The sequence below is a fragment of the Camelus dromedarius genome, chromosome 35 (genome assembly GCF_036321535.1).
Source record: "Camelus dromedarius isolate mCamDro1 chromosome 35, mCamDro1.pat, whole genome shotgun sequence".
Classification (NCBI taxonomy): domain Eukaryota; kingdom Metazoa; phylum Chordata; class Mammalia; order Artiodactyla; family Camelidae; genus Camelus; species Camelus dromedarius.
In genome coordinates this window covers 3,720,380-3,741,483 of record NC_087470.1, presented here as the reverse complement: position 1 = coordinate 3,741,483, position 21,104 = coordinate 3,720,380, and the positions used below count along the sequence as shown (strand labels likewise).

Genomic DNA, 21,104 nt, shown 5'->3' with positions numbered 1-21,104 from the left:
ACAATTTTATAAAATAGACAGGATATAAGTAATACAGCTAGTAACGTTAATAAAGTCATGATTAAGAATTTAATAATCGGGAAGTTGTATTTTGGGGTTAAAATTTTGCTTGTGTTTCTGATTGAGTTTGAGTGATCTTATGAGAAAGTTCATATTTATGGTCAGTCTCAGAGCAGGTATTAATTGGTCAGGTGACGTCTCCCACCTTGTAAGATCAACAGAGGTCTAAACAGAACTATAATTTCTTTTTAGAATAACGTTTCTGAGGGCTATCTAGTTAGAGACTTGGAGTAGGGAAACCCACCAAGGTAACACAGAAGAACTAGACATAGGTAATTTACCATAAACTTAACAATTGGAGTAGTTCATAATCAAAGGTAGGAGAAATTATCACAGTAATTTTTATGCAGGCCTGGTACGGTGTCTTGGGTCAGCTGTCTACCTCAGATATCGTCTTCTTGTCATCCTGGCCTGGTAGCTTTTTCTCCATTTGGGCATTGTTTTAAGGTGAGCAGTGCTCTATAGGCCAGTGCATTGCAGGGGCTATTTCTGATAGGAAATGAACCCGAAAGTCCGTTTCCTTCAGCTTTGGTGTGTATGGTCTATTTAAGAGTACCTGATAAAGGGTCCTTCCATTCAGGTTGGAGACAGTTCTTTAAGTCATGCCTGTTCCAGTTTGTATAATCCCCTGGCTGCAGGTCATGGGGCATTGGAATTTTACCCAAGGATAGATTAGTGAGCTTCAGAAACAAAGCTAGAGTATCCTATTAATAATTCAGTTAAACTGTACAGCAATGTGACATAACAGCAAGGAATGGTTGGGAAGTGTGTTAGTAAATACGGACGTCAACAAAACTAGAATTTAATATCCACTAAAATATAATCTTTTTTCTCTCTAAAGTTACCCTCATTTTTCTCAAATAAAGCCATGTCAAGATTAATTGCTTTGCAAGTTGTCTGATTATTTGATCATATAAGCTTTTTTAAATTGGCTGTGTTGGAACTTTTAATTAGGAGTCTCAGGGTAGAATGTTAATAAGGTTTGCTAAGGCCAGGAAAGCCCCGTCAAGGGCTTGTCATGGATTTCTGCCTTACAGATTTAGGTAAATTCTTTTCTCTTTAAAATCCTTAAAATACCTTGAGATTCCTATATCTGTTAGGAGATGATCTTCCTCATTTGTCTGATAGAGCCACTGGGGACCTAAGAGTTTTTAGTCTATTGAGGGATCAGATAGAGAGAAAAGATAACTGTTCCAAGTCTGATTACATAGGTATAATTTATCAAATTGCTGTGAATCATAGCTAGCTTAAAGAGAAGATATTCTTTATGTCTGGGAAACAGGTTAAAAGCCAGTAGTATTTTAAACAAAATCAAAAATTATAACCATATTCACCAGTTTACTCAGTCCCATGTAACTAATTCTTTTAATCACAGTTTTCATTGGAAATTTAAAATTTCTTACCCAGTTTATTTCACTGCTATAGTTTGAAATTTATTAGAAATCAGTAAATCTCCTTGAAGAGCAAGCATTTTGCAAAACCATCAGAAGACAACCATTAACTGTCTATAAATGACAAAAGATTTAAAATCATGGTTAAACACCGTTACACTATAATCGATAAAGAAACCTGGTCACTATACCCAGAATTATCACTGGTAACATTTCAGATATACCAGAATTTTAGGGAGTCCATATAATTTCTACAATATCTATATTAATAACATTTTCTCATACAATATAACCTTAGAAGATTTATTATTCATTTGACAATACCATGTTATTTAACATGCCAAATGAAATTTACTAGATTAAAATCTCTCTTTGGGATGTTTCAGGGGCCCTCTGTAGCATCCCAAACTTAACTGGAGATTAAAAGAACTTTAATTAGAAATTGATATTTGGGGAGCTTGTTTAAAGATTTCAGAACACTTGGTCAGATAAACATATAGATCACTGTAACGTAGTACTAATTCATTAACAAGAAAATGCGTCAAAGGTAATGGCAGAACAGATCAGTTAAGTGGTATAAGATGTTTTACAATCTGTTACTGAAGGTGGATTAACATTTTAAGAAAATTTTTTCCTCTTAACAGCGAGAAAACCAAATCTAGTCTTGTACCTGCTTACTTCTAAGATTCATTTACTTTGCCCAAGTTGATTCTAAACTTAGCCAATTCTGACCACGTATGAAACTCTTTCCTCAGGGTTCCACTTCCACAAGCCTTCCATAGCTTTCTATACTCATATTAGTGTGTCCCTTATTTTCTCTTCCATTCAGAAGTAACCAGCTTCAGGAGAAATCCACTATTTTTCATTAACAAAATATAATTCCATTCTTATATCTTCCTTTACACATTTATCTTACTTTCCTAGGATACTGAGATCATTCCCTTAATAATAGAGACTATTTCAGGGTGGCATCATCCATTTATTAGTATTTCTAAACACCTTTATTTTCTCTGTAAGAGGAAGTTACATGTTAAGTAATTCATATTTCAATCTTATTTTATCTGAAAATGGCATAGCTATTTAATAAAATCCTATCATTTGACTTAATTTAGCACAACTCTAGAATTTAAATTTACCAAACATTTAGAGATTATCTTAAGCATACATTTTAAAAATATATTTTAAAAATTTACCCAAAGCTCTCATCTCATTTGCATTTAATTTACTTAAAATTTTACCACACCACATTACTGTTTTTTTTTCTTGGCATATCTGCAACAGATATAACAGGATCTTATTTGACTTTCATTAAACCTAGGTACAGTAAAAGCATTATACTTAATATTGATGACTTTAAAGATGTCTATATTAATTAGGACATTCTTAAACTAAACAATATCAAATATTATCTTAATATTGAATATTTTCCAGTTCACGTGACGCTGAAAGTCAATTTGTTCAGTTTTTATTTTAAAAATACTTAATTTTCAAGCTCCTATTTTTTACGTCAATTAAGCATATCTCTTTGACTTTGATTTTTTTAGCTGTAGAAATATCTCACATCAATAATGTGTACACAGTCTTATAAACAGACAAAAGCTAGAGATCTCATAGCTTCACTTTAAAACTTACTTATAAGATAGGTATAATAATTGTTGGAGTAAAGTGAATTTGCTTGCTCAAATCACTAAGGCTTGCTATTTATGAAACAGACATTTAAGATTTCTTGACAAAGTCTGAAGGACACGTCAGAGTTCTGAGTTCTAAGTTTTAAAATGCCAAAAATTTCTTGGCCTTAAATTTTATTTCGTTGAGCTAATTAGGCTCAGTCCTAGGTCATTGTTTGCTGTATTTACATTTCTGATCTGCAAGACAAAGACACAATCTTCCAATTCCCCAGAGAACTGCTCTGTCACCCAGACCCAATTTTCCCTCCTTAATTGGCATTTTTTATCAGTGAGAAGAGCTGTAAACAAAGAATTCCGTGTTTTAAAACCTTAAGGTTTAATTTATCATGTTTTCCAAAGCTTGCATAAGGCATTTAGTAAGGTCTCTTTTTCTTGAGTTATAAGTTAACCCAGGGTAAACCTCTTATTATATTTTTTTATTAGCCACTGAATATTAGTTTTTAGTTTTACGTTATACTGGACAGCTCATGTAACTCTGTTGGTTTCTTTTACTTTGTTCAATTAATATTTTCTGAGGGACAGATTTGTGCCCAGACTTATAACACCAAGAAGGGGACGCGTTTTTCCATTGAAACATATCTATCCCACAACATAATTAAGCAAAAGTTTTATATAAAGACCATTTAAATATACCAATTTTACAAACTTTTATCTCAATTTTATTAAATCTTATACCTTTAATTTTTATATTTATGTTTTAATCAATAATTCTTATTTCTAGAAGGAGTGCCAGAAGCCTTTTTTTTTTTTTTTTGTGCATTGTATCTAATTTTATAGAAAAGTCTCTAGGATGCCCAAGTTTCAGCCAAAGAGCTTAGACCCTTCTCAATTTTTACTTTGATTAATTGGTCTGTTGTCCCAATCATTGATCAAATATTTCAGTCTATATATATATATATATTTTAAACTGCGGCAAATAAAACGGACTTGTTTGAACTTTAATGTTGGGGGGCAGTAGGTGATCTCTTTGGCCCTTTATTTTTACTTTATGTAGTGTAGTATCAAAACCTTGTACCTAAATCCAAAAATGTCCATTTTATTTATCTCATTCAAAATAACCATATAAAAATATTTATCCACTTGGGATAAGCCCCTTATCTTTTATTTTTCGACCTTTTAACAATCCTTTTTCCAGTTATTCAACCTAATTAACATTAATTATTCTAAGATTTTATTAGCATCCCTAGAACCATTTATCGGAAAGGAAAAACACAAATGTAGCTTTTCAAACCAGTTTTATTTTTTTCACTAAGTTCTTAGCTTAAACATTAGATATATTTTTCTACCTTTAAAATTGATTTTAATAGATACCAATAAAACAGCTGTTTATAATGAGATCTCTTTCAACTCTCACCAATTTAAAAGTTTTTCCAAATTAAAGGATCCATCATATGGCTATCATTTTATATATATATATATAATAATATATATATTATTATTATACAATATATATATAATATATATATAGTGATTTTAAACCAATAAGATGAAGAGGCTCTTCCACATGAGAGTGGGGGTGTTGCCTAAATAAAATTCAAAGGTTTACTCTTCAAAAGCTAAAGACCTTTGTGGTCCAGGCTGATGAAACAAAGTTTAAGATGGCAAAATATCTGACAATTGGTACAAAGAATTGCTTAGAATCCCAATTTATTTGTGTGGCCACCATATGTACACAATACTTGAACCTTTTGTATGGCAGAGTCCAAGGTTTCCTTTAAAAAAAAGTAAACTTATATATACATACATACACACATTTAAAACACCCAGAGAAAGATAAAACATTTACATTTCAAGGACACAGGAAGAGAAATCTAAGTTCCCCCTAATGGGGATTTTGTTTTTATAAGTTCAGAATTCCAAAAAATATTTTTATCAGGCCTGGTTAGTTACTTTCATAGTGAGTTGTTTTTTTTTTTTTTTCTAATTCCCAATTAATGCTGTAAGTTTTGTATGTACATAAACCTGGCTGGGGTAATAGTTGGAGGCTGGCAATCTGTCATTTTTTCTTTTCTTTTCTGTTTTTTATTTTTTTTTGAAAGTTCTATTCCACATTGTAAGTTCGGGTTCTCAGAATAAATTTGCTAGTAAGATTTCCCTCAGGGACAACTCTATGGCATGAAGTCTTTGCCTCTACCACTCCTGCAAGATTCTCTGTCACCAGAGAAAGCTGTTACCAGCCAGGAGGAGGGTCCCATTTTTGGAGTTGAAAGGTTACTCATAAGAGTTTTACTTTTATCCTGAAAAATTCAATGGAGGTAACCAAATTGAGGAAAACATTAGAACCTCTTACCTAACCACTCAGCCCTGAACCCAGTGTCCTTCAACTTGGACACACTCGGGACGTCTCCACTGGGTGAGTATTTTCCTGGTATGTTTCCACCAGCCCCACTTCGGACGTCTCTGCAAGGTGGGTATTTCCCATTATATTTCAACCAGGCCCCACCCAGTATGTCTCCACTGGGTGGGTAATTCACCCCAGTATCTTTCAACTGGAGGGCCAGTTACCTGGAAACTCCGCCAAATAAAACTCAGGATCATCAAACAATATGTGATTTCCGAGAAACAAGAGAGACTCACCCAAATTCATCTGGACTCCCCGAGGAGGCAGATGGGCACAAAGGGCCACTTATGGTACCAAGGCTCCAGATACTCGGAGAGTTCAGGTGGAGAAAGTCTGCTCCGGGTCCCTTCATGATGTCCAAAACTGTTGACTGAAATACATGTGCAGCCTAAAGGTTAAGAGTTATGTTTTATTTGGCGAGACGACTCGAGCCATGATGACAGCCTCTCAGATCTCTCTGAGGGACTGCTCCCAAGAGGTTGAGGAGGAGCTAGGATATATAGGAGCTTTACAACAAAGACCAGGTTGTTGGAACAGTAAAAGATTGCTTGTTATCTAAAGAAAGCCAGGTATCTCAAGTTCAAGAATTTAGTGCTTTTCTATGTATGGGAGGAAGCAAATATTTTGGACTCCCTGAATTCATTCTTTAAACAAGCACCTAGCTACCTAGGGCCAGTATCCTGTCCTTTCTTATTCTGAGTCTGCTCAGAGGGCACCATTGTGAGTTGCTGCAGCTGCTGGGCTGCAGGCCTGTCCTCGCTGGGAGTTGGCGGCAGCCGCTAATGACTTGGTTTCAGCACTCTTTGTTTAATGACATGGTTGCAGTATTTTCATTCAGATTGTAGTATTTTCATTCACGGACTGATTATGGATAATCTGCAACCTTGGAAAGGAACCGAGATGGAATTACTGCAGGTACCTTCTTCTTTAATAAGCCGTGTGCAAACATAAACATGGAGGAAGCATACATTTGGATTTGGTGGTGTAGGGAAGGGTTTCTGCACATTACAGGAGAACGCAATGCAGAATTCCTTAAGTCCACCTTTTTTTTCTGTAGTGGTTTCTGAGAACAGTTTATGGTAATTAACCAACATTTACAAATGGTGGCACACATTGCATTTAAGAGCTGGCTGGCTGCAAACTTGTGTATTGGACAGGTGGAATTCATAGGCAAATGGTCAGGTGGATGGGAGAGAGATGGAGCCTAGGCCTGGGCCCAGATTCCGGTTTAAATCGCCATTTCCTCACCATACGGCCTTGGACTAGAATGCAACCTCTCTTAACCTGTTGGTGAATCTGTGAAATGGGCATGATAATATTCGTTTCTTCCTGGGATTGTTGTAAGTTCTAAAGTGTATTGTAGCACACATGAAGCACTTAGCAGTGTTCACTGTTTGTGGCCACCCCGCTTGGCGTGTGTCAGAGCCGTAAAGGCAGCATTTGTCTGTTGAGGATGCACTGGTAGCCCCTTGAATATGTTGTGAATTTGGTGATTTCCTTTAATCTTGGTAACTCTGTGTGCCATGGGCAGTTATTTTCATGGACAGATGAGGAATCTCAGGGTAAAGAAGACTGTGTAATTTGCCCAAAGTCAGACCATAATTTTGGGTGCATGGGCCTCGGTTCAGCATGGGCCCCAGGGCCTTCTGCCCTCTCCGTTCAGCACCAGAGCCAGATGTGTGGTCGGCTGTTTCCCAGCCCAGAATATCGGGCAGGCCGCAAGACACACCTGGCCCTGCGCTGCTTGAGCAAAAACTCCGGAGGAGAGGAAATTACAAAAGGGATAAACATAAAAACAGATGACAGCAAACTGTGATCAGCACTGAGAAGGAAAGGAACACGCCTCACAATGCAGAGCTGCGAGCTTTCCCGTCGGGGCTGCTCTGGGGGCCTTCATCTCAGCTAAACAAACTCTGCTGCTCCACCAAGGCAGGAAGGCAGGGAGCGTGTGGCCAGGTAGACAGGGCCTTGTTAATCATACACATTCCCCATTAAGCTGCAGCTGTCACGGGCACTTACCTAGTAAACAGATGTCTTCCATAATCATCACGCACTTTTCTTGGTAGTTTTATTGCCCTACCTTTGAGATGAGGTCATTGAAGCTGGGGAGTTTGCTGCATGCCCGTGATCACCATGGAAATACCCCCACTGGTCTTTCAACCTAGACTGGTGTGGCTGTCATGTCCCAGCCCTGTGAATGGCATCATGTTGCCTCTCCCAAGCGGCCCAAATGACTGACATTGATATTCTTAATTCATAGGAAATGGTATGTGACAATAGGAGAAAAAGCTATTAAGAAATTGTTTGGAAAACTAGAACAAAATCCAATTCTTCCCCAGCTGGGGGAGCGTACCCTGTGTCACTCACCCCACTCACTGCGTGTCACCTCCTCCCTGCCGACTCTACGTTCAGAAGCCACTCTGAGTCTTTGAAGAACATTTTGCCTCATGACATTGTTGACTAGGACCTGCGACCTCTCTGTCCCTGGTTAACTCTCTCTTGAAAGCCATTTAAATTTCTTGCAGGCTCCTCCGCTCAGATGTAAGAATATCCTCTTTCGACTTCTTGATGCAGCTCCTTAATGAAGATCTCGTGAAGGAAACTTAGTCAAAACCTGGGAGTTATGCACACAGTGACTGCAACTTCAGCACTTTATGAAGTTCAGAATCAGATTTGTGGGTGACTCAGGAAAGGCTTTTTTATGGTAACAAGGGGAAAGTGAAAGGATGCAGGCTGTGTGAGACTGAAACATCTCGTTCCCAGCCAGCAAGGCACCTGCGTTCAGGATGGTGTGTGGGGAGTGCAGAGTTCTCACAAAGAAAGAAGAGTTGTGATGGGAGGGAGGACAGTTAGGTACTTTACTGTGGAGGGAAAAAGTGGGTTAAGCATTTCCTGGTTGAACAAGAGGATTGTGACATGATGTGCTTGTATTTTGGAGAGAAGGGTTTTGTGGGGACAGGCCTAGGGAGAACGCTCTGTGGCTGGGGATTCAGCACAACAGAGAAACACAGAGAACCGTGCAGACCCCAAGGCCCCTGCTGGGGAAGAGGCTGCCCGCCAATTCGAGCCCTGGGGGCAGCTTCTGTCCCTTAGCTGGGGCCTCAGAGCTCCCTTCACAACCCAGTCCTGTTGATACAAGGAAAAAAACGTGAGGCATGAGAAGGGCTGTTTCCCAGGCTTTTGTTGAGCCCCTGGAATGTGTCCCACCAGATTTTGTTCCTTGGCTTTGTTCAGTAAAGTATTCAAGAGCAAGCCAGTGTTGAGGAAAGGTAGATTTATTCACAGAGACACATTGAAAGGCAAGAGAAAGGCCACGAGGTGTGGGGTTTGGGTGCTCAGATTAAAAGTAGGTACACACTCCACAGAGTGTGGGCTTTCTCCGAAGAGGGAGAGAGAGGGGTGACCGCGAGGTGGCGCTGTGTTGCTCGTTTTCTTGGGCTTGGTGGTTTCATTTGCTAATATATAGAAGAAGCAGCCTAAAGGCAAGGGGCTGGGATTCCCAGGGAGTTGGCCATTTCCCACCCTTTGACCTTTTGTGGCTAGCCTTGGGACTGCCATGGTGCCTTGGGGCATGTTGTTCACCATGTTACTATTACAATGGGTGTATAATGATGCTCAAGCTCTGCTAGAAGTTAAATCTCTTCATCCTGAGCCTCAAGGCCTACTGGGGTTTGAATCCTTCACCATTTTGATGTTAATTGCTGTGGCCTTCCTTGAATGGCTGTGCTCTGCCTATTCCATCCTGTCTCACTATGATGACACAGAGAGAGCAAAGGCAGGGCCCTGCCTGTGCTCCTGCATTTAACAGCAGGATGTGTGGAGTGGGCTTATGATGACTCTGAGTAGTGAGAAAGGTGTTTCAGATTTTGCCACTTGAGACATGGGGACCTGCCAGCAGCCATCACAGATTTATCTCAAGGGCATTATCGCTTGTGTTGTTACGGAAACAACAGGCCAGCCAAGAAACATGCACTGAGATTTATTACTCCGGCGGGCTCAGAGGGGCTTCTGTTCCGAAGCTCTGAGCACCTCCAAGACCTGCACATGAGGTTCTATAGGGTTAGTTACAAGTAAGGGGCTATTAGCCAATAAGGCTCAAACAACAAAAAGCAAGGAATCAGTACACTGAAGCTTATGAATTTGGAACAGATCACTTTACTGACAATTGTTGACCTTGGATTTACGAGTTAGCTTATTAGCCCAGTCAACTGACACTAAACTTCAGATTTACGAGTTAGCCCAGCAATACTTAGATCAGTAAACCGACATTTATCACACTTAGATTTGTGACTTAGCTCGTTAGCCCAGCTGGGCTTTTCCTTCACAGTGTCATTCATCTTTTCTATATTTCTTTTTTTTTTTTTAAGTATTTAATTCAAATTTAATATCAGGTTTTTTTGGAAAGAAATTTCTCTTTTTCTTTTCTTTGGGACTCTTTTGGGGGGGTAGGTAATTAGGTGTATTTATCTGTTAGTGGAAGCCCTGGGGCTTGAACCCGGGACCCTGTGCACGCTAAGCACACCCTCTACCACCCCCCCATGATCTTTTCTTTTTGCTTTAGTTGCCAAGAATCTTACAGCTGAATTTCTAGTCGTCCTTTAACACTTGCCCTGACTCCAGGGAATCCATTTTTATGACTTTACCTCCCCCAGGTTTCATTTAAGTATTGAATCTCCATTTTCTCTTCACTCTCAGTTTTGCCTTTTTGTTGTTATGGTTGTTAAGGTGTGTTTAAAAAAATTGTTTAATTTCTCTTTTAGCAGGAGGCTGAAAGTAAATAAATATGTAAACAAACAGCACACTTAAATGCTTTTATACATTCTAAGCTGTTTAGTAGTTACTTAAAAACCGAATTGAATATTAAATTGATAACATTTTTAAGTTATTTTTTAATTTTTTACAAAGATATAGCTGATTTAAAATATGATATGTTTCAGGTGTACAATAGATGCTCCATTTATAGTTACTGTAAACATTGGCTGTATTCCCTGTGTTGTAAGATACATCCCTGTAGCGTGTTTACATAACTTGTTGCAGTTTGTATAAGAAAGTTGGGTAACGCAGAGTCTGGGGCATGGCTGTGTCTGACCCAGGGTCACGCTCACCCTGCCTGTCAGAGCCCAGGCCCTCACTCCTGTCTGCAGGGCAGCGAGTGAAGGCAGCCCTCATCAGCGCTGGCACCACCCTCTGAGCGGCAGTGACAGCAGTGTCTGTGTGTGGACGTGCAAAGTGTTTTTCCAGGAGCTTTACATGCATTTCTGCATTTAATAATTAAAGCCCTCCTGTGAGGAAGCGTTTTATGATTTTAATGAATAATACATTTTATTTTGATATTGATAGACTTCAAACCTCCGGAAAATTTACAGGAGTAGTATAGTAAACGCTTAGAAACAGTTCACCTAAAAGGGCACTATTTGTCCTTTTGTGTCTGGCTTATTTTAACATAAAGTTTCAAGGTTCATCCATATTGTAGCCTGAGTCAGTACTTTATTCTTTTGGTTTCATAATATCCTTTTTCTTTTTTTTCGTTTTTGGTCTATTTAAAAATATTTTCATTGAAGTCTAGTCAGTTTATAATGTTGTGTCAGTTTCTTGTGTACAGCACAACAATTCAGTTAAATAGGAACATACCTGTATTCATTTTCATATTCTTTTAAACATAAGTTACTATAAGATATTAAATATATTCTCCTGTGCTATACAGTATAAACTTGCGGTTTATTCTATACATACTCAGTATCTGCAAATCTTGAACTCCCAATATATTCCTTCCCACACCCTCTCCCCTCTGGTAACCATAGTTTGGTTTCTATGTCTCTGTGTCTGTTTCTGTTCTGTAGATAAGTTTATCTTTTTGTGTCTTTGTTTTTTGATTTTTTTTTTTTTTAAGATTCCACATGTTAGCGATCTCATATGGTATTTTTCTTTGTCTTTCGGGCTTACTTTTCTTTGAATGACATTCTCCAGGTCCATTCATGTTTCTGCAAATGGCATTACTTTATTATTATTTTATGGCTGAATAGTAGTTTATTGGAGAAATATACTACAGTCTCTTTATCCAGTCATCTTTCAGTGGATATTTAGGTTGTTTCCATGTCTTGCTATTGTAAATAGTGCTGCTGTGAACATTGGGGTGAAAGTGTCTTTTTGAGTTAGGGTTCCTTCTGGATATATGTCCAGGAGTGGGATTGCTGGGTCATATGGGAGGTCAATTTTTTGTCTTTTTAGGAACCTCTGTACAGTTTTCCCCAATGGCTCCACCAAACTGCATTCCCACCACAGTGCAGGAGGGTTCCCAGTTCTCCGTAGCCTCTCCAGCATTTACTGTCTGTGAACTTCTGAATGATGGCTATTCGGATTGGTGAGAGGTGAGTCTTGATTGCAGTTTTGATTTGCATTTCTCTGATAATGATATTGAGCATTTTTTTCATGTGCCTATTGGCCATTTGTATGTCTTCATTGGAGAAAAGTTTCTTTAGGACTTCTGCCCATTTTTGAATTGAATTGTTTGTTTTTCTTTCTTATTAAGTGTAAAAGCTGTTTACATATTCTGGGAATTAAGCCCTTGTCAATTTCATTTATTGCAACTATTTTCTCTCATTCCATAGATTGTCTTTTTGTTTTGCTTTTTGTTTCCTTTTCTGTGCAAAAGCTTTTAAGTTTAATTAGATCCTACTTGTATTATTTTGCTTGTATTTCTATTGCTTGAGTAGACTGCTCCAGGAAAACATTGTTGAGATGTATGTCAGATGTTTTGCCTATGTTTTCTTCTAAGAGGTTTATAGTGTCTTGTCTACATGTTTAAGTCTTTAAGCCATTTTAAATTTATTTTTGTGTATGCTGTGAGGGAGTAGACTAACTTCATTGATTTACATGCAGCTGTCCACTTTTCCCTACACCATTTTCTGAAGAGGCTGTCTTTACTCCATTGTATGTTCTCACCTCCTTTGTCAAAGATTCAATGACCAAAAGTTTGTGGGACTATTCTTGGTAATTTTGTTTATCCGTTCATTGATGGATGGATATTGTTTGTAACCTTTGGTTACTCTGAAAGATACTGCCATGAATATTGAGGTGCAACTTTTTGTGAGAATATATTTTCATTCTGTTGGCTGTACAGTTGGCCCGCCATATCTGTAGTTTCCACTTTATGGATCCAGATGGCTGATTGTAAAGGGACTCGAACATCCTTGGATTATGGTATCCAGGGTGGGGGTTTCCTGAAACGAACCCCCCGAGGATACTGAGGAATGACTCTATATGTAGGAGTGGAATTGCTGTGCCATATAATTCTAACCTTTTGAGGAAACACCAGGCTTTTCCAAAGAAGCTGCACCATTGCCCCTTTCCAACCGCTGCATATTGAGGGTTCCCATTTCTCTGCCTCCTGACCGACACTTGTTATTGTCCATGTTTTGATTATAACCATCCTAGTGAGTGTAAAATCAGATATCATTTTGATGTTGATTTCGCTAGTGATGCTGAGCATCTTTTCATATGCTTATTTGCCAATTGTGTATCTATTTAAATACTTGGCATATTTAAAAATTGGGTCGATTTTCTTTGTATTGGTCAGTTGTAAGCATTTGTTTTATATCCTGGATACTAGTCTCTTATTAGATATAGGCTTTGCAAAATTTTTCTCCTATTCTGCAGATTGTCGTTTCACTTTAGTTTTTTTAAACATTAAAACAATTTCTTTCTAGGGGAGGTAATTAGATTTATTCATTTTATTTTTCTTGCTAAGCACGCACTCTATCACTTGAGCTACCCCCTTCCCCTTCATTTCACTTTCTTGATGATGTCCTTTGTAACAAATGGTTTTAATTGTGATGAAGTCCATTTTATCTTTCTTGTTTTTCACTTGTGCTCTTGGTATTGTATCTAGGAAGCCATAGCATATCCTTGAACCACAAGGATTTAAACTATGTCTTTATTAGAAAGTTTATATATTTAGTTTTTACGTTTCCGTCTGTGATCCATTTTGAATTAATATTTTATTTGTTATATAAAATACGGGGGTCCAGATTCCAGATTAATTATTTTGCCTTCAGATACCCAGGTGTCTCTGCACCATTTGTTGAATAGACTATTCTTTCAATGGAGTTTTGTTGGCACATTTCTGGAAAAATGACTGTAAATGTAAGTTTCCCCCCTAGATTTTTTATTGTGTCTCATAGATTTATGCATCCAAACTTATGCCAGTACCATAATGACTTGAGTACTATAGATTTGTAGTAACCTTTGAGTGAGTCCTCCAACTTTGCTCTTCTTTTTCAAGATTGTTTTGGCTGACCTGGTTCCCTTGCACTTCCATATGAATTTTGGCATCAGTTCTTCAATTTTTGCAAAGAAGTCAGCTGGAATTTTGATAGGGATTCCATTAAATTTGTAGATCACTTTCGGGAGTCTTAACATTTTTAACAATATTGTCTACCATTCCATGAACATGGGATGCCTTCCATATATGTAGATCTTTTAATTTTTTTTTTGGTGATACTTCAAAATGTTCAATGTGCAAATCTTGTAAAATTTTGTTAAATATATCTCTCATTTTATTTTTAATGCTGTTGTAATTGGAAAGGCTGAGCTTCCTAAGGGTGGGACTATATATCAATTTATTTATTTCTAGGATTCCCACACAGCAAATACACTAGATTTATATTTGCTACATAAATCTATCCACAATTCTTCCCACCCCCGTGTCATAAGAAACCAAGACCCAGGTTAAGCTACCTGAACACCTATGTGGAAGTGAGAAGTGAGACCCTTGTTTGGGGCTTTGTGCAGATTATACTGAAAGCTTATTCATTATGGCTTCATCTTAATTTCTTTTAAACAATCCTTTCAGTGTATATAGTCAGATACATTAAGAAAATGCCCTTTCGATGTGTGGAGGAGCTAAGACTATAATTTTCAAATAATTTCTAGTGAGAGTGTTGTACTTGAAACTAATTTGCATCAATCTTTGAAGATTTATGTTTCAGGAGCTTTGACTATATAATACCTGTCTTTATTCAATAACTACAACTAAATGCACAAACAACATGTAAGAGTTTGAGCAAACTGCCCCCGCCCCATACTGCTGGTTGGCTGCAGCTGTAACTGGAGTCAAGTCTTACCTATCCCAGTACGCTTGGGCGGATCTGCTCAAAGGGGTTCGTCCAATAGTTTGTCGGTAGTCTTTTGGACAAAGCCATAAAGCATTGATTTAAGGTTGCTGGAATGGAATCTATTTTATTAATATTAAGTAAGCACATATTGAGTGCTTACTGTATGTTGAGAATTGTCCCTTAGCTTCACATGAATATTATTTCGCTTAAAACCTCTCATATTTCCTTGTTATTCACACTTTACAGATAAGGAGTCTGAGGATTAGGTTTTCTCTCTTTTGGGGGGAGCTCATTATCAATGATGGGAAGTTGTAAGGAAAAAGATACTGATTCATCCAGAGAAAACATTTTTCTGAGAGTCAGCACTGAAGAGGGTGATCATTGTTTGAGTAAGACGAGCCACGGTTTGTACGGAGTCAGCATCCCTGTCCTGGTCACGGCACGTGTAGTGCTGCGTGGTGGGTGAGGCAGCGAGGCCGCGCAGGGAACGCGGATGCCAGGCCGTTGGTCTGTGCTCAGGATCAGTGGGGCTTTCTCCTAAGGGAAGTGGAAAGTCATTGTCAGATTTTAAGTAGGGGAGAGAGGTGCTCTCGTAGATCACTTTTGTCTTGTAGAATGCTTAGAAACATTTAGAAGGCTCGGCAGGAGGTGATGTGATAAGTCAGAGTAGGGTGGCTCTTTGGTGCAGCAGTGTTCAATTTTCAAGTGGTTTTCAGTCCCAGGTTTGTGGCTCAGTATCCGTGTCACTTTGGATGACGCACTCAAGGAAGTGAAACAATTTATCTTATTAATTGAAGCAGTGATATACCGACTTCCCAGGACTTCTGTGGAGATCCAGTGAGGTAACGTGTGCACAATGTGCAGCGTGGTCCCCAGCACAGAGTCAGTGCTGAGGGAGTGCCAGTGAGAACCTGGTAGTTGAGGTTTGGGTGGTGTGACTCGTTGACTGAGGAAATTGGGCCCTGAAGGAGGGGTCCAGTCACATCTGTGAGTGATGGGACTGAGCTGGGAGAGGCAGAGAGACCTTGCCCCCCGACAAGAGGCCCTGGGCAGGACGGCTATGGGAGGAGCACCGTGAAGTCAGCTATTTGCAGGTGGAGTTGGAGGTTCCCTTGAAACATCTAAGTGCAGTGCCACAATCACAGAGGAGGTCTAGGCCCGGGCTGTGCATTTTCCTATAATCTCAATCCCTGAGGACGCCAAGTTATTGATCATTGAACGTGAAGACATACTTACAGGACAAGTGAATAGTAAGTATCATCTCTGTCATCAAAGCTCAGGTCTCTTTATTCATCACTCACTTTGCTAATTGGGTTCTTACAGAGTTCACTTCACCATCCTCACCTGGGCTCAGGCTCCACAGAAAAGATCTTGTGAGTCTCCCTCTTTTCCAGAAGAAAACACATTTAGCTGGTAGACTTCTCTACTTCGCCAGACTTAGAATTTTAGTTTGTTGATTTAATTCTGTTTTCTGTTGCCCGTCTCCTGACAGGAGAGACATTTTACCTCATGGTCAGGTTTCAATTAGCTGTTACTGAGAACTGCTGATCTGATCTATAGTGTATTTTTTCTATTAACTTTCTAGAGTACTTATCATTTTTCTGTCTTTGTCCTTTAATTTTGTTTCCTCTTCAATGTTCTATCCTATTTGGGGCCTTATTTTATTTTTTAATTAAAAAATGTCTGTTAGCAGTTTAGAAAACAAAAGCAAATAAAAAATGCACATGATAGCTAGATTTAGAATATATCTAGTGTGTTTTCTGTCTCGGCATTTGAGGGTTCTAGAAACTCTTGAAAACCTTCATTACATAAGTTCCTTAAAATGCTGATTAAGAAATTATACCTTCCTTCCTCATCTTTCAAGCTGCACAGCTAATTGTCAAGAAAGTGAGGGGAAATCCTCAGAAGCCAAGTCAAACCAGAAAGCAGGGATTCTGGGAGATACGCGAGCCTTAGAAGCCCTGGGGAACAGTTGGCTCCTGAACTGAGTTTCAGTTGCCTTGACAGGAGTGCAGGAGGTTAGCCCCAGGCCTCTCACACTGGGAGTTGGATGGCTTTTCTTATGTAAGGCCAAGCACATCCTGAGAATTCTGCTTTATAAAAGGGTGAATTAGAAAGAAAATTAAAAAAGCATTCCTCAAGGCAAGGAAGTAAGGAAAGTCAATTTTTTTGGAAGCGGGGAAAAATAACATATCCAATGTAAGTATTTAGTTTAAATCTGTTCTGGCATGAGAGTGACAACAAACTCCTGGCAGAAAATCACAGCTCCTCCCGGAAAGAGAAGTTGTGTTTTGAATGAATCAGTGGGCAGCCATTCCGAAAAAGTTCTCCAGAGTCTTCTGGATCAAGATACTGGACCCAAACACCTCCCTTCCATGGTCTCATTTAAATAACCAGAAAGGTTTTAAAGGAAAGAAGCCATAATCATAGTTCTATTTATTGACATTAATATATGCTAGGAATTCAGAGGTGACTATGGAGTTGTCTCCTCTTTTATGGACTTTACTTTCTATTTGACATAGTTGGGGAACTTGGTGGAGGGTGGTGTTAGTCTGTTGCAATTAGCCAGGATAGGAGATTAAGAAAGCAGTGAAGGGCGGGTGACATTTTTAGCTGAGGACAGTCCTGTTCAGTTGGTTTGTAATTGCAGGCTCGTTGAGTTGTCACTGGAGGGAATTGATCTTATGGAGTTTGGACTTAACTCAGGCCTCTTCAGAATGGACAAGTGAACCTGGAAAAAGACAGTCAAATTTGTGCAGACATTAAAGTCCACGTGAACGTGCTGTATCCCTGAGCCAAAGATAGGACAAGTAGGCAGCACTTCTTGAGGACAGAGGAGTGGTTTTTAAGGTTCTTCAATAATGAACCAGGGAACCGGGATGGCCAGTTGTCAAACTGTGACGTTGCTCTTTGGACGGTGTACCCACCGAGGTTATTGGCCGTTTATAGGTTTCCATTTCTCTTTAATGCATGACAGGTGATGAGGACGTGGGCATACTATTTTGACACCTTGTACCTGCCTAGAAGCGCGGGCACAGCTACGGCTGCGCCTTACATCTTGCCGCCCATCCCGCTCCCTGGTTCCGTGATCACGGCCGAGTGGTTCCTTGATGACCTGTCCGTCTCCTCTGTGACAACGTAACCCAACAAAATACCGGAGCGTATTAGCTTAGCTTAGTATTTTTCCATCCTTCCCTTCGAATGATGATGACTGATAATGGACCCAGTTACTTTTGCAGATGATTTACACATAGGGCTTTCAGTACAAACCTCGTAATCCCCACTGTGTGATCTAGAGAAGAAAGTGACATTCTTTCCAAATTGTTTTGTTGCACTTATGTGGGAAAATGATGTACGTTTGAATATGTATTTCCTCTCTGAATCATCATGGCTAGAGATGAATATTTGTAGACATGAAATGAGTTTACTGTATTTGAACTGTATGGTCCCCTAAATTCTCCCCAGCTTTTTAAAGTCATCACTGGAGTGCTACCTCCAGAGTGTCCCAAAGCATCCACCACTGCCTGTTCTTCGGACACTGTGAGTTTCCAAGTTGGAGAAGGCTGCTGGCTGTTGAGGCATTCTCTGGCACATCTCTGGCTGGCTGATGTGAGCTTAGCACACAAGACTTGGCAGACAGTATCTAACCATGGTCACGTCCATTTCTGGAACACTCATTTAGGATTTTACACCTATGCTAGGGGCATACGTTATTTCATTTAGTTTTCCCAACAATCATAATTAGATTTTATCACCTGTATTAATAAGGAAACTGTGAAAGCGAGTGACGTGCAGACTTTGGACTGGAACACGGGTCTTTCTGATCCCTGTCTCTGTTCCCTCCCCAGCCTATCCTTCCAAATGGCCAGGAGACTCTTCCTCAGTCTTGAGTTTCCCCCTGATGTTACCACTCTCTTTGTTTCTGGAGAGGAAAACAAGTCTAAACTTACTTTCCAGTTGGAAATGGAATGGAGAGTTAACGTTGGAAGCCGGGAGAGTCTGTCCTGTGATGAAGCGGTCTCCGAACCACTTCCATTGGGACTTCACGTCACTGTCTGGGCCCCTTGCACAGCCTGTGCACAGGTGATAAGCCAGATGTGCCGAGCAGTCCTCCCGGACAGGGCAGCGGGTTGGAAATGAGTTTGGGTATTTGGTTTCATTACATAGGTTCCTGAGGGCCTTGGCCTGGCACTTCGAGTGGGACCACTCCCTGTCCCACAGACTCATGCTCTGGGACCGTGCAGACCTAACGTGGCCTCAGCCTGAGACTCAGTGCCCGTGGTGATGAGGAGCATTTTAGTCCAGGGTCTGCCGGAGGCTCTGACACTTCTGGGCAGTGGGAATTTGTCCAGGATGATAATAAATCCTCCCCGAGATTCAGATTTCCTTGCCTGTGAGCCGGGGTAGTAATATTTTCTGAAATGATTGTAATGATTCAGTAACGGGCACAGCGTGTGCTGGCAGGTAGCTGGTGTTTAAGGAGCAGAAGTCGCAGTCACTCTGTCAGCCTCTCACTGTGTGCTCTGTGCTTTGAGAGGTTGTGTGTTTGATGAAAGTCCCGCCCAAACCCTAGGGTGTAGATGAACTGTTGTTCCTTTACTTTCCCGTCCTTTTCCTCTTTCCCTTCTCTGTGTCCCATGTTTAGGTAGCAGATTCCTCTGTTTCAGGTAATACGGGCCTTTCTAGTAAAAGGAGAGGAGGAACGCGGAAAGGTGGGGCCGAGAGGGGGTCTGGAGCGTCTGCACAGCGCTGCTTCCCTGCATTTCTGCATCCGGTCCCATCAGTGCACGAAGTCAGCCTTCCTCTTCCTTCCTGTGTCATTGGGTCTCTGTTTTAAGGGAAAATTTTTTACGGGTTTTTTTCACTTACATGTTTCGTTCAGATGCTTGTTGCTTTTCTCCCTGTGCTTCAGCATTCCTAGGAGAGAATTCAGCAGTGCAGCATCCTCTCCGAGCTCTATGAGTTGATCGGCTTCCACCGCAAGTCCGCCTTCTGCAAGCGGGTGGCCCCCGTGCAGCGCGCGGCCCCCGGCATCACGGAGCCTGGCGGGAAGGCCTGCTACCGACTCCTTCTGCAGACGCTTCCTGGCTACAGTCTGTCGCTGGATCTGCAGGACTTCAGCAAAGGTGTTGGAACTAAAACATTGCTTCAGTCCCATTAACCATGCCTGGTTTGGGCCCTGCTGTCCTGTCTCATCAGGGTGAATCCTGATTCATTTAGAAAAGGGCTCAGCAGACATTTTCTGTCAAGGGCTTGGGAGTAAGTATTTCAGTGTCTGCAAACCTCCTGATCTCTGGTGCAGCTGCTCAGCTCTGCTGTTCAGACGCCAGAGCAGCCGGACATTCCACACACACACAGAGTTTTATTAACAGCGTTGGCTGGGGCTGGATTCGGTGTATGAACTGCAGTTTGTCCCCACAGCTCCTCACTATTGACGCCTGCACCAGAGCGTGCATTTGCGACAATGGGTGAACCTGCACTGACACGTCATCATCACCCAGAGCCCAGACTTGACACTAGGATTTACACTTGGTGGTGTGCACTCTGTGGGTTTGGACAGATGTGAAATGACATGTATCCGCCGTCACAGCATCATACAGAGTAGTCTGTCTTAGTGACCTTAAAATGCTCCGTGCTGCACCTCATTCATTGCTCCTTCCCCTCTAGCCTCTGACAGCCACTGATCTTTTACTCTCTTTGGTGTTCCCTTTCCCAGAACACCATACAGTTGGAATCAGACAGTTGCGGAACCTTCCCAGATTGGCTTCTTTCACTTAGTAATATGCATTTAAGGTTCCTCCATGTCTTTTCCATGCCTTGATAACTCATTTCATTTTAGCACTAAATAATAGTCCACTTTCTGGCTGGACCACAGTTTATCCATTCACCTACTGAAGAAGAGCTTATTTGTTTCTGAGTTCTGGTGATTATGAATAAAGCTGCTATTAACATCTGTATGCAGATTTCTTTGTGGACATAAGTTTCCATTTCGTCGAGTAAACACCAAGGAGCACAGTTGCCGGATCATATGTTAGGAGTACGTTTAGTTTTGTAAAAAATTGCCAGACCGTCTTCCAAAATATCTGGGCCATTTTACATTCCCACCAGCAATGCATGAGAATTCCTGACGCTCCACATCCTCACCAGCATTCGGTGCTGTCAGTGTTCTGCGTTTTGGCAGTTCTGACAGGTGTGCAGTGATACCTCGCTGTTTCAGTCTGCATCCCCTTGATGACAGATGCTGTGGAGCATCTTTCCATAGACTTCTTTGGCATCTAGATTTCTTCTTTGATGAGGTGTGTGTTCAGGCATTTTGCTCATTTTTAATCAGGTTGTTCATCCTTCTTGTTGAGTTTAAAGAGATTTTGGTATATTCTGGATATCAGCCCTTTATCAATGTGTCCCTGCCCTTCACCTGCAGCACCGGAGTTGCCCTTGGGGTCTCAGTGGAGTGTCAGCTCTTCAAAGAGGTTCCCTGTCTTCCCTCAGCCTAAATACTGTCCTTGTATTT

General features: G+C 40.4%; 1 protein-coding gene across 2 annotated transcripts in view; it reads left to right on the top strand.

Annotated features, from left to right (window-relative positions):
• LOC135319942 (uncharacterized) overlaps window positions 1–20,550 on the top strand; it is a 140,285-nt gene extending 119,735 nt beyond the window's left edge. For both annotated transcript variants that reach the window (XM_064482273.1, XM_064482272.1), the window contains 2 exons: window positions 11,709–11,848; window positions 19,506–20,550. The gene's annotated coding sequence lies outside the window, so the exon portion shown is untranslated. The remainder of the gene's footprint in view (window positions 1–11,708; window positions 11,849–19,505) is intronic.
• The last annotated feature ends 554 nt before the right edge of the window (window positions 20,551–21,104 follow it).